This window comes from Onychostruthus taczanowskii, unplaced genomic scaffold (assembly GCF_017590055.1).
Source record: "Onychostruthus taczanowskii isolate IOZ18803 unplaced genomic scaffold, ASM1759005v1 scaffold9, whole genome shotgun sequence".
In the NCBI taxonomy this organism is placed as follows: domain Eukaryota; kingdom Metazoa; phylum Chordata; class Aves; order Passeriformes; family Passeridae; genus Onychostruthus; species Onychostruthus taczanowskii.
Window position 1 is genome coordinate 3,854,085 of NW_024506993.1, and position 13,640 is coordinate 3,867,724.

The 13,640-nt window shown below is 43.1% G+C and overlaps 1 protein-coding gene across 1 annotated transcript in view; it reads left to right on the top strand.

The window, feature by feature from the left end:
* The window catches only part of FOXP1 (forkhead box P1), a 376,461-nt gene that overhangs the window by 42,189 nt on the left and 320,632 nt on the right, over window positions 1-13,640 (top strand). Inside the window, exon 2 of the mRNA XM_041425693.1 lies at window positions 1,838-1,965. The gene's annotated coding sequence lies outside the window, so the exon portion shown is untranslated. The remainder of the gene's footprint in view (window positions 1-1,837; window positions 1,966-13,640) is intronic.

A 13,640-nucleotide genomic window follows, 5' to 3' on the forward strand; every position in this document is an offset into this window, starting at 1 on the left:
GACAGTGCTTCTGTACACTGTAGCCCTCATCTTCCGCAGACCATATATATTATTTAGACAATAATTTTGCTTCAGAGATCTCGAACATTAATTTTTTGAGCGAGCATTAGCTAAAAGGAGCCTCGATTCCTCATCTTCTGAAGAGGGCTAATGACACTTTCCTGCCCTACAGATGTATCATGGATAAAGATTAGTTGAATTCTGTGGTGCAGCAGGTCAGCTGGAGAAATCTTGTCCCGACATATGTAGATGCAGCTTTCTGCTCAGCTACAAACCCATCTGCATATCTGTCATCAAGCACAGCAATAAAGCAAGGCTCAGATGTGTGTTTCTGACACTGCTCTGTTGCTTCTCTCAAGTCGTCTGCCCCTCATGAATAAAATACAACCAGTGCAAGATGCAGGTCACTTTTGGTTTGCAGGTATTTCAGAGTCTCCGAGAAAGAAGTCATTTTTAGCATAAATGCTGCTTAAAAACCCCTTTTGGATCTATTTTTATTGTGTAGCACAGTTTTGTAATAGGGTCACATAGTCCCTATATTTAGATCTCTGAACCCTTGTGATCTTTGAGCCGTTGCGCATTCAGCAAAGAACGGGAGAAAGCCTCAGGGCCAGAGAAGTACCTGGATTTTGTCTTACAAAATTTCATGCAGTTGTTGCTGAGACAGAAGCTTCCAGATGTTCCTCGGGAAGGCCGCAGTGGACTGCCAAAACAATTAACTCCATGAGGTTAATTTGGGGACGGCAGCCCTTGCCCCTGTCAGAGCGCTGGGGGGTGGGAAGGCTGGGAGCACCCACTGCCCTGGGGATGCTGTCGAGGGTGAGGATTGGAGAATGAAGGGCTCAGAAGCACTACAAGTGATTTTTGCTTTCATGCTTTTTCTTTTTGGAGTGTTTTCAAGGTGTTTTTCTCCATTGCAAAGTTTGCTTTGTCCCCTGGGGTTTGTGCTGCAGAGGTCCTGGGAGCAGGGGCTCTCCCAGGTGCTGGTGCATTCATTAGGGCACAGTGTGCCCTTCCCCAGTTTGGGCAGGCACCAGAGCTGCTGTTTAAATCCCATGTGGTTTCATAGCTGTGGTGCTCTGGGAGCACCTCTGGTTGCATTTCTGAGTACGAGTTGTTCCTCAGTGCAGATACTGTATCAGTGAAGATATTATACATCTTATTTTAAAATACCCTTATTAGTAAAATGGGTGTTTCATTTGTACAGGGAGCAGCTTCCTCTGAGCTAAGCTTAAGCTCGATCTGTGTTACTAATAGCTGGGGAAAAAAACATACTAATTGGTATTTCTTAACTGATGTTTGCAAGTTTTGCCTTTCCACCCTGAACATCAAATAGTTTTTATATGTGTTTTTCCTTATCTCAGAGGAAAGATTAATGCTAACAAGAGGTTCTACATTTTATTAAGGTTTAATCAGGATGCAGTGAGTGAAGACAGAGAGTAAATAGTTCAGAAATTCAGAGAGTGTTATATTTTGATAATGCAAAGTAGGTTAAAGTATCTGGATTTTGTGCTCAGTACAATGTTTTCAGGCAGAATGTGGATTTGGATGGTGACACATTTTGGTATTTAGAAGGAACATAAGCTCTCCTGTCGGAGGAGCACGTTGCAAATGTGAAATAAGCATTTGTCTCTAAAAACCTTTCTTAATATTGTAAGTTTTGGTTTTATTTAAAGCCAAATAGAGTCTGCTGTGTGATAGTTTGATACACAGACATGCTTCTGTAATGCTCCCCCAGCTCCAGCATTTATAACCACCTTTTACTTTCAAAGGAAAACGATAGGCTTTGATATGATTCTAACTGAGTGAAGTTTTAAAACATGTTTTTGTCTTTCAGTCTCCTGAGAACATTTTTTCTGAGTGACTCCAGCTTCCAGACACATTTGCCATGAGAAGGGTTCCAATCCTTTCCTGTATTTGCCCTGAGTCATGAATGGATATGTGTGATGCCTGCAAGTAAAACTGGTGAGTTGTCAAGGCTGAGTTTGCAATAACTCTCACTTATTCTTTCTTACCAATTATCTTTCCCTCATTTTTTTCTTCCCTTTTTAATATGGTGGGAGGGGGTTGTACTGTCTGTGTTTACAGGCAAGTCACCACTATTCTTAAAAAAAAACCCAAAGCAACCTTCATTGGCATGAAATAGCAGAAATATCAAATATTATCTATACAGAAAAAATACTCCTTTCCTTTCTTTCTTTCTCTTTATCCCCCCAAATTCTATGAACTGTAAGGGCTTTGGTGGTGAAACTGGAGTTCAGTCATGCAGACAAAGCTGATGCCCAAAACTGAAGCCTTGCAGACAGACAGGATCTAAACCAAGCTTGTGTGGGCAATTTGTGTTGTGATGAAATACGGATCTGGAGAGGTCTCCTCGCATCATGTGTGCATGGTGGATTCTCAAAGGAGCCATTGCCAACAGATAATCAGTTCCAGCATTTGCTGCACTTGCATCCCAGTGACAAAATGGTGTCACTGGTACACAGGAGAGCTGTCCTGCTGTGTGTGCTTCACCTTGGTGCTGCTGCCCAGCCTGGGGGACACGGGGACAAAGCTTTCAACAGCCTGTTTGGATCAAGCTCAGGAGGATGCTGGAGTGAGACCCCTCCTCTGTTAAGGGCCTGTTGCCTTTCCTGGTGGGGTTACCCCCACGAGAAGCCCCCATTTCCCTTTTGTGCCATGCAAGGGGTGGTTGTGCCTTTTCCTGCTGTCCCCATCCCTCAGGAACCTGCATGGGGAGCTTTCCATGCCTACTCCTCTGACCTGCCTCCTCCTGATTGCCTCTCTTCGTAACTGGGGTGAGAGGAGAGGCAATATTAGTTTGGGAAAACAAGAATCATCTCATTCTGCAGCAAAACTAGGAAGTCTGTGTAAGAAATCTTTCAAGCCCAGGAAATCTGCATAATTAAATTGTGTAGGAATTGGGAGCACAAATTGTTTTTTTAAATAAATTCAGGTTTCTATTATATATTTAATATCCCTCTGTGTGTTGGAAAGTGCATTTCAATTCAAAGATTATAAAACCCGAGAAATTCGTACATCAGTGAATCGTGATTTTTTTTTTCTGTTTCAATTTTTTTTTTTTTTTTTCCAGAGGTAGCATAATTACCATGTCATTTAGCAAAGATTATAATAGCTGCTCAGTTTTTACCGACTGGTATAGTAAACAGTTGAATAAACCCATATGGCAGCTCAAAGTGTGCATAGAGGAGAGGGATTCTTACCATTTCCTTCATGTCTGAAGGATTTACCAGCCTCACTGATACGACCGAGATCCCCAAATGGGGACCAGCTCCAGACTTCTGCAGTCATGCAAAAATCTCTCACTGCTCTGTCGTATATGAATCAATTGATTTTAATCAGGGTGGTTAGGTAATTAATTATTTCTTTGTGCCTATAAAGTATGCATGGGAAACGTGGGGTTATATGCAAGGTACATGCCTCGATTTAAAGCACCCTGTGCATTTGCTTAATGCCTCTTTAGTAAATGTAAATAATGCCTGGGGTCAGAATCTCAATATCCAGGTACTGTTAAAGATAGAGGCCCTTCTAAGGCTGGCACGGGTGAAGTGTGCCATCTCTGGGTGCTGTGACAGCCCCGTGGCACTGCTTGTAGTGGCACTTTGTGCCTGGTCTCAGGGTGGCAGACGGAAGGACCTGAGTGTTTCAAAGCATCCACTTGAAATACCAGGTTGAATTATGGAGGTTGGAGCTGTGGCCAGCCAGCATCTGGAGTAAAGACAAAGTGTTGAAGTAACGTGCCCTCTGGATATCTTCACTATTAAAAAATAAAAGCAATAAGAAGAAGGATTGTTAACTCCCTCCAAATGCTGGCTTGAACAAAGAAAAAGACTTGCACTACTCCTCCTAAAATTCACTTACTTCCAGTTATCTTAAAATTTTCATGTCACATAATAGCTTTAAAATACCTTCTGAATGCATTAGACTCTCTAGGTGCCTAGGAAATATTGCAGAATAATAATACGAAATGACCAAGCATTGAGCATTCCCACTGGAAAGGAGCAGTTGGCCCAAACTGGTGCTTGTGTTCATCTTAACCCTGATGTACGACCAGCCCTCCACCATAATTCTATCAAGAGATGGTAAGTTGCCTAGCAATGTGCTGACTGCAGAGGGTACGTGTCGAGCTAATTCAGTTTTTGTTCTCATTTTCCTTGAGAGTTCAGCTTAAAGGAGTGATCCTTTCTCCAGCTGCAGCAAGAGCCACTTCTCGGCCGTCTCTCTTGTTCCCCACTCGAGTGTCCCTGGTGATGTCAGGAATTCATTCACCGCCGTGCACGCCTTAAAGGTTTCCAGCTTATTGAGTAGCCAAATGTGGTTTCTGTTGATTGTGTTGACTGAATATGTCGGGCCTTTCGAAGAGGCAAGGGTTTTATTTAAAGCAGAGAGTTTAGTTGTATACCATTTTATGGCAGGCAAAGGTCATCTGGGGGAAGCAGCCAGAACAGCGAATTGTCTCATTGCAGCACCTCGGAAAATGAGAGAGAAAGATACAGTAAGAGGTTTTAACAAATTGCTCATAGTTATGCATTTTTAAAGTCGAGGAGCTGGTGCTGTGTACGTTTTTAAATTGGAGATAACCATGCTTGTAGGATAAATTGAGTTAAGAATGGAACAAATCAAAATAACGGGGTGGTACTAAAAGCCTGGTGGTGCTGCCGGCGGCGCTGAGCACGGAGCAGACGGCGCGTCGGGGACCTGCTGTGTCCCTGCCCTTCCCACATGGACTGCGGGCACCTTTCCTAGCAGTGCCCCTCTCCTCCCTCAGTCCTCCCCTCTGGCTCCTGGTTACAGAAAGGGCTGGATTTGCCCTGTGGTGCTTCTGGTGATACCCAGGGAGCAAGAGCCAGAGGGGTTTGTCCGTGGAGCAGGGGTGGGTTCCCCCAGGTTGTGCTAACCCAGATGGGTGTCACTGGGGTGGGGGGAGCTCCAGGAGCCCAGCCTGGCATCCCCTGGCAGAGCTGCTCAGAGGGAGAGTGGCAGCAGCCCGGAGATGTCACTTCTGTCCTTGCAGAATCTCCCTTGCTCCTTGTGGCATCAGTGTCTCCAGAAAGACTTTGTTTTTCTGAAACTTTTCTGTCCGTGGAACTTTCTCTGTGGCAGGGGGAGGAGAGAAGAAGTAATTTTAACAATTTAATAAAGTACATAATGTAAGTTTTATAAGCTGGTGTGAATGCTCCTAAGTATTTTGGTCTTTTTTCATAACACAATGAACCTAATATTGGTAAAAATACAGATCTTAGCTGCCACCATAAAGAGAGGCTAGATTTAATAAACAGTTATGAATGTTGGCAGCTGCCTATCAGATTGTATAACATCGGCTATAGCACATGAAGACAGTGTCAACTTACATTTTATCTCAGAAGTATTTTCAAAGCATTTATTTTGCTTTCTCTTGAGTCCTTAACCTAATTCAAGTTATATAATTGGCGGAATATTTTTCCACACCGCTAATTGGCTGGCTGCCAGCGTGGAAACCATTGTATGACTTGATGATGATCAGGAATTAACATGACATTTGCGTGGTGGTAATGGAATACATTAGTAATGTAATTCATGACTGTAAGAAAGAGACCATCATCTCCCACCTCTGATCAGCAGGAGGGGCTGGGAGGATGATGAAATGCTCCCAGCAGGCACCTCACAGCAGTGGCTGGCCAATCTCGATGTCAAATTTAGTTTTAAATTCTTCAGACAAAGCTGTAATGCTTACCAATTAATTACTACAAATGTCAATTAAAAATCTACCAAATAATGCAGTAAGATTAAATTTCAATTAAAAAAATTACATTTAACAAGGAAGATACAACATTATTTTAATGAATTCTGCTGAAGGTGACAGTTTATCTAGATATATTTATACCGTGTAGGTGGATCTAAATTCATTGGATGATGTTAACCATGTTACTCAGTGTACATATTAGTTTTGAAAATTATTTCGACTTTGGCTATGTCCTGGAGGAGCTGGGGCATCAGGGGGCATTTCTCATCACCAGGAGAAGGGGGAATTTCATGCCTTCTCAGTAACAAAAATCTTCTCACACCTAAAATGAAGGCTTTAGTGCAGAATTCTATCCTGACCAAATTTGTTGTATTTTTCATTGCTTTATATTTAGAAAAGCAAATAGAGCATTTTTGTTGTGGCAATAGAGCAAGCCCTGACTTTTCTATGTCTATAATGATTTCTTGGGACAGTTTTTCAAGTAATCTGTTTTATCATACAAATAATACCTATTATTCCAATAAGTCACATAACAGGAAAAGATTTTGCTTTGGGAAGGTGGTGAACTTAAATTCCTGAGCAGAGCTTTTATCTGCAAGTCTTTGTCCTGGCCCAGTAGAGGTTGTGAATGGATAATTAAAATCTCCTTGTTGATACTTGAGATACTTGAAGGGATATTTTGAACCGGGAGTGGCACAGCAGAGATGTTGTGGGGCGTGTGAAGTTGTGAGTTTGCAGGTGTGTGTGACACAAACTCTTGTAAAGCACCTGTACCTCTCTGGATGCTGAGTGCTAACAGAGCAAAGTGGGGCTTGTAGCTGTATTTTTGTGTGGCAGCAGCTTTGTTTTTATTGCTCAGGGCAGTTTTCAGGCTGATGGAGATTGAAGTGCTTTGGGAAGGCGTGAGTGCCTGCAGTCACCAACATGGCACAGGGGCAGAGCTGGGCTGTGCAAAGCGGCTGTCTTGGTATGAAAGTGTTTTTGAGATCTGAAAAATACTTTATCAGCTTCCTTGAACTTCTTTTCTGAGAGCTTTTTATTATGTTTTCACACCGTCACGTCTAGGTAAGAGGGAAGACATAATTGAAGAAGCAGATTTTATGTGTCAAGCCAGCGTGGAAAGAAGTCCCTCTCAGGGACCAGAGGCTCCTTTTCCTTGGCACTGTTGTGTCTGGAGCTATCAAATTTCAGCAGGTTTTAACTTAAAATACAGAGAAATACGATGTGCATGGAGAAAATCAGAGAAACCAAACAACTGCTCATGGCAGGTTAAAGTAGTGATATTCCCTTTGGTAGACAGGTCCCTTAGATGCTGCTCAGGCTTTGCCCATTGGTGGGTGAATGCAGCAGGCATGATCTGTCTCACTGCTGCAATTCAGATACCTCTGGGTGTTGGTAACAGCTTTACAGGATCATAACTGCTTCGTGCTATTATCTGATAAAGCTATCACCAGCAGGAGATGGGAGACAGCCTTTTTTTTTTTTGCTATAAGGGCCTCAGAAATGGATGATGTGGAAGTGCAAGAGCAGTGGAAACATTCTCTCACCAGTCCTCACCGACAGAAAGGTGATGGAAAGGAAGTTAGAGCAAGGCAGAATCATTTCCTCACCAGCAGCCAGAAAGCTTTAAACAAGGAGGCAGAGGGGGAAGAGTGGGAGCACGTAACACCTTTCTGCCAGGAGATAATGGTGTGAGGAGCTTGTGGGTTTGGGGCACCCACTGGTCAGACAATTAGGTGGCAGCTGGAGCTCCTGCTCTTAAAAACCATCTTTCCAGGGGCTTTCAGCTCTACACAGGACCAGTAATTTTCTGATTTGAGTCCCTGGAGGAAGCTCTTGCTCTGGCTGCTGCTTGAGAAGAGGTGTACTGCACAGTGGGAGCACTTTCTGTACCCCAGATTCTGCTGCTCCCATGAAGAGCTTGTGCCCATCCCAAGCACTCTTGGTGTCTGGGCTCCTCATTGGGGTGTCCCACGATGAACCCTGTGCCCATCCTGAGCACGTGAGATGGTGTCTGTTCTCCTCCAGATTTCCTACAGGTGAAGATTTTGCCTTTGGTGGGGAAATGCTTCTCTGTTTCTGTAAGAGTTGGCCAAATACCTTGAAGGAAGAGTCTTAGACTTTGGAGAAAATATTTATATCTCTTTGGGTTTTTCCTTTTCCTTAGTGTAGGGTTATGTCAGCTATATTACACTGAGGGAACACTCAGCTGGGGGAGGAAACTTAAATAAGCTGCCCTCATATTGCCAGTTTATTCCCGGCTTTCATCCACTGATTTACATGCATCTGAAATAAAAATACCCAGACTTCAGTAGTTTGTTTACCTTTGCTGGTTTCACTGTGGGGCGACCTGAGGAGATGTAGAAACTGTTCTGGCTCTGACATTTGCATGAGCTGTGAGGTTGGGTGAGAGGAGACAGACGCTGTGCAAAGGAAAAAAGGCAACAGGGTTTGTGAAGTCTTTGTCTTACCCTGGTTTATAATATTTAGACAAAAGCAAATATCTCTGAGGAGGCCTTGTGAAATAAGAGAGCAGAGGAAGCTCTACGAGCTGATGGCAGATTCTGTCCTCATCAGGTGAGGTTGGTGGTGGGATGCTGAGGAGGGGGCTGTGAGGGTCGGGCACACAGGGGGGTCCAGCACTGCTGCGTGGGGAGGAGGATGTGGACTTAAAGTACTTGTGTAGGACAAAGTCTTTATACTGTCATCATGACAGTGCTCCAGTGGGGAATAGCCTGAAATGCTCTTTGTCTTCATTAATACTTCTTCCCAGCAGAGCCTTTAGAGATCATTCTCACGTTCAGATATACAAGGAAACCGAATATAGAGTTGTTTGTCATGAAAATCCCATTTATGTACAGAGGCTGTAAAATCCCAGATGCTGAGCGTGGAGGGAGGCTGCTCTGTCATCAGCCAGTCGAGGGGAGAGTTGACTGTAAAACTGGGCTGTAATTCCCTCTTGACAGGGGTGTGGTGGTTGTGTCTTCAAACAACTTCGAGAGCCTGCCCTGCCAAGCCTTTATGGATTTTGTTCTCACAAGCCAGGTAATAGATAAGTCTGAGCAAGGAGATAGATACAGATATAGATATATATGAAAGGAAGACCTTTGCTCTAGGAAAATATCCATCACTGCTTTTTAAAGTCTGGTTCGGGATTTCAGTGCAGAGCATCTGAAGCGTCTGGGGCTCTTTTGTTGCAGAGGAGGTGCCGTGGGCCTGGGGCTGCTCTTGACAGCTCCCAAGCATTCAATATCCCCTTGATCCCAGGGCAGCAGGATGTGACCCTCACAGAAAGACAGATGGCACTGGGGAGCTTGATGCTTATTGTTTTCAGCAGGGCTCTACTGGAACCAATAAAGTTTCTGCCACCACTGCTCGGAGCAAAAGTGGCTACAGCTGAACAAGAGACACAAAATTATCAATTAAAAAAGACATCGCCAAGCCCATTATTTTACTGTTGAAAAAACATCCTCTTTCCCAGTCTTGTTTTTTCCCCACATGGAGTGAATCTTTGGGATATTAATGATCCACTGTCATGTTTGTTTAACATATTTTTTTGGCAATGCCTTTTTAGTGTGGAAGCCTGAAGTTTTTTTCCATGTGTTTCAGCTAGGGAAAACTCCCTGTGTCTCAATGGGGCCTCTTCTGAAACAAATGAAGACTAATTTTTCTCAACTTAATTGGGAATTTCATCTGAATAAACAGAGAAAGGCCCTGGCTTTGTTTATATAAAATATCATGAAATGCTGTTCTGCTGAGCAGCTGAATTGCTGCTGGCAGGCTGGTTCTCACCCATGAGATTTCTCATGAAATTGGTGGCCAGAGCCCTCCACAATGGCTCAGTTCTCACATGGACCACCACGACCCCTGGTCTCCCTGCCTCATCCCTTGCTTTTCCTGGATCGCTGCAGGCACTTGAGCACAGCTTGGGAGCTAAAGACAGTGTGATTTTGGGAGATTCGGCCTCAACCTGAAATTGCCATGTTTTTGTGGGTTAAGTCAAACCTTAATACTACTTCAGCATAATGTTTTTGTGGTTTAATGTTCTTACAGTTTTTTACAGTGTTTCTTTCAAATTCTGTCACTGAAGTGTATGAGAGTTGACAAGTGTAAATATGTAGTTAGACAATTTCAAAAGTGTATTATTTACTGATCGACCATAATGGCTCCAAAGGAACCATTATACTCAATCATATCATGTCACTCTGTGGCACTTATTATGATGGTAATATGGATATGCATATTATTTTTTTTTTAAAGCATGAGAAGCGTTATTGTGCATGTGTAAAAGCTGTTTTTAATTGTCAGTAATGCTCTGAGCTTTTTTTAATACCAAGAATTTAAACCACCTATGGCTACCAGCTTGCAAATCGTGGAAGCAAAAATCCATGTCTTTAGGAGGATGGAAAAAGCCATGCTTGATATTTGCAGCAATGCAACTGAGCATCTCCTTAGTATGGCTCTTTTATAGCTTTGTTAGATCCGAGGGCAACCTAGAACCCTAACCTGAGAGCTTGGCAGGTAAAAGCTTTCCATTTTATCTCTGCAGCTTTCATCTGCTCCTGCAAGCTCTTTCCCTACTTCCTAATTGTGTTTGCAACATTGGCAAATGGGCGCTCTGAAAATACCACGCAGTGCAAGTCGCGTTAATTCAGGGAACTTTTTTCTTTAAGGTGTCACAGAAGATGTCTTTTTGTAGCACCGGAGCAGAGAAAGAAGGAGAGAAGGCAGAATGAGAGCAGAATGTGAACACTGAACCATGTAAAATAAAAGAAAGAGACAAGCAGAGAGCTGGGAGGGCTAAATATGCTCCAGCCTTTCTGAAGAGCTGGTTTCAGGAGAGAGAAAGAGAGAGAGAGGGAGGCAAGAGAGCTTAAGCAGGAGCTTGCTTGCTAGAAAATGTCTTTTGTGGAGAAGATGGGAGGAGAGTTTGAGTTTTAGTGACTAGAGGTGAGGAGCTAAGGTGCGAATTTGGCATGGCGCACGGCAAATCGATCGCGGAGCAATAATTAGAGAGAGGAGGAGGAATCAGAAGTGTTTCTTAACTTAGAAACAAGGATGTGACTGGCTGCTGGCTGTTGCTACTTGGAAGCAGGTAGAAAAGAAAGGAATCTGTTGGGCAAAGTCCTCACTGCAGAAGACACAATGAGGGTGAAATCCAGATTGTGGTTGTTGGAGAGAGATGTGGGAAAGGAAAAAAACAATGTTGTCCAAGAGGTCTGCGTTGTCCAGCAGGGCAGTGACCCCTCTGCAGGAGCTGTTCTGGTGCTGAGTGCTCCCTGGGTGTGTCAGTGGGAAAACCTCCCACTGGAAATGCATTTTGCTGCAAATATGGAAGATTAACCATAAGATGCTAGAATGAGCCAAATTTGAGTAGTTTAGGACAAGAAGCACATACAGTTTTGAATTGGTAACAGCCAGATTTCCAGTTTTTAAATGAATGAAAGTAACAACTTTTTTGTGGTTGGGGTTTTTTTGGGGTGTTATTTTTTTTGGGATTTGGGATTTTTTGTTTGTTTGTGTTTTTGTTGTTGTTGGTTTTTTTTGCTAATTCTGCAGTAATTTTAACCTTGGCTCTCTTTCTGAAATTGTATTAAAGTTGTTCTCTTTTGAATTACTGAGCAAGAAACATAAAAACAAACAAATGTACTCTTACTATTTCTGTCCTTGACCTACATAAACAGCTGTATAGTCAGACTCAGTCTTGTATTTGTGAAAAGTCTGGGGCAACATAATTTTTGAGTTGGTTCCTGGTTAGAAAAGTTACTTATTGAAGTCTCCTCACCCAAACCATGAAATATTGGTGTTTCTTCTGGGATCATTACGTTAATATTCTGAATAAATTGTGTAACTGCCGATTTGTATAAGAGGGTGGAATTTATGAAGCTACAGTGCATTTGTACACACACATGCACTAGCACACAACACTTGTTGATGATTCAGAGAAGGAGTAGAGTAATTCAGCTCTTGGACTGCCTCACATGTGATTGGCTTCCTTTCTGGGGGACTTATTTTAGGGAAAAATCAATGTCAACTGAAAAACATTCCATTCTGAAAAGACAAAAATTCCCCTACTTGTGAAAATGTGTCTTGGCAGCTGATTTAACTTATGATACAAGATTTAACACTTTTCACTAAACATGAATTTTTTACCATGGCAACAGCTACGTTACGGGCCACATGTTGGAGACTTGCATGTTGTTGCAGAAACTTGTAGCCCTCCACATTTAGCTGAGTCCTTGTTTCCACCAGCAGAAGGAGCCCACTCCTGCAGCTGTTTTGGGCACAGAGCTCCTGTGGGCATCCCCCTAACCCCAGCAAGGTGATGTGTGCTCTGGGTGATGTGTGGGCAAAGCACTTGATGACAGAATAACCCAGTAAAACTCATGTTTTTTGCCTCCAATTTGCCTTTCCAGTGGCAGGGTGGGAAGAGCTTTCTAAGAATCCCACTTCTCCAGATTCTCTCTTCCCCGTTCCCCTCGCCATCGCCCTTCACACGGGCGGCTCAGCCCCACTTTGCCACGTGCAGCAGCAGTTCTGCCGTGTCCCCCGGCCCAGCTGCTCCTCCCCGTGTCCCCCTGCTCCTCTCTCAGCTCCTTGTCACCTCTCATTTGCTGTGGAGTGGCTTCTCAGGCGGCGTTAATTGAATCACGCTCATCAGGGACTTCATAGAAGCGTGACGGGCGGGACGGAGCCCTGGCAGATGGCAGCCCTTGAGCAGAGGGATGTGTGCCTGGGCTGTGCTGCTGATGGGCTGCAGCTTCTGCAGGAGCACCAAGTTCCTTCTTTTGGAGCTGTGAAGAGAGCAGGCCAACAGGAGCAAAGGCATCGATGGCTTGAGGCTGGGTTTTGTCCCTCAAACAGATTCAGTGAAACTCTAAACCCCAGCTACAAAGGACTAGGTGCGAAACAGTAAGAGAGCTTAAGTTTATAGGGAATTGCAAACATCTGCAGGTACTTTGAGTAGGAGCAGTTTTATTTAATTTTACAAGTTAGGAAGAGTAGAAATTCTCTTGGTTTAGGACAAAGCTAGCAAAGGGTTAGGCAGAAAGTCCTGTTTCCGGAGGTGAAAAATCTCAGTTCAGGTGTTTCTTGTGCCTTTCTCTGAAGTGTCTGGTCTTGGCCATTGCTAATCAATGACCAAGCACATTAATGTGCCTTTCTGAGCACTGCTGAGACCTTTGCCCTTTTTCTTGCATGCAAAACAGCCCAGTTTAAATGAAACCAGCTATGCAAAGCAGAACCTTGACATGGTGGGGATTCTTGTCCCCATCAGTTCTGGGCTGTGGTGGCACAGTGAAGGTTGTCCTCTACACACCCAGTTCTGCTGGTCCAATGTCCCCAGAACAGCTTCTTCTCTTGGCTGTAAGACTGGTTTAAATCTGGCCTTTACTTGGTGTGAATTCTCCAAGCTGTGCTGGTCCAGAACTTAAATAATTTGTTCTCTTTTTAGCATCATGTCTTTTAAAGGTGTTATATTTGTTTCCATTTTGCGTTAAATTAAAATTAAATAGCTCTGCTTTGTAGATGTAATAGTGTACAAATATATCTATTTTTAAATCTTTTTAACCCATGTCTATGTGACTAAGAAAAAAGCAGCAGAGTAAGGGCCTCTGATTTTTGTTTTACTTGAATCAAACACCCTATTGGGATTTCAATTATAAGTGAATGTTACACTTGTTTGTTACTAAGGTGACTACAGTGTCAAGGTTATGTGGATGTTGTAGTATTATAAATGCAGAAATAGTGCAAAAAAGAAAAATAGTTGTGTTGGCTAAAATAATCTTATTCCTATAGGAAAGTTGCACACTGTCCTACATTTCAATTCTTGTTCTATTAAATTACCTGTTTAATAATTTGAATCCAGTGTTATTTTTATATTATATTGCAAATGTGT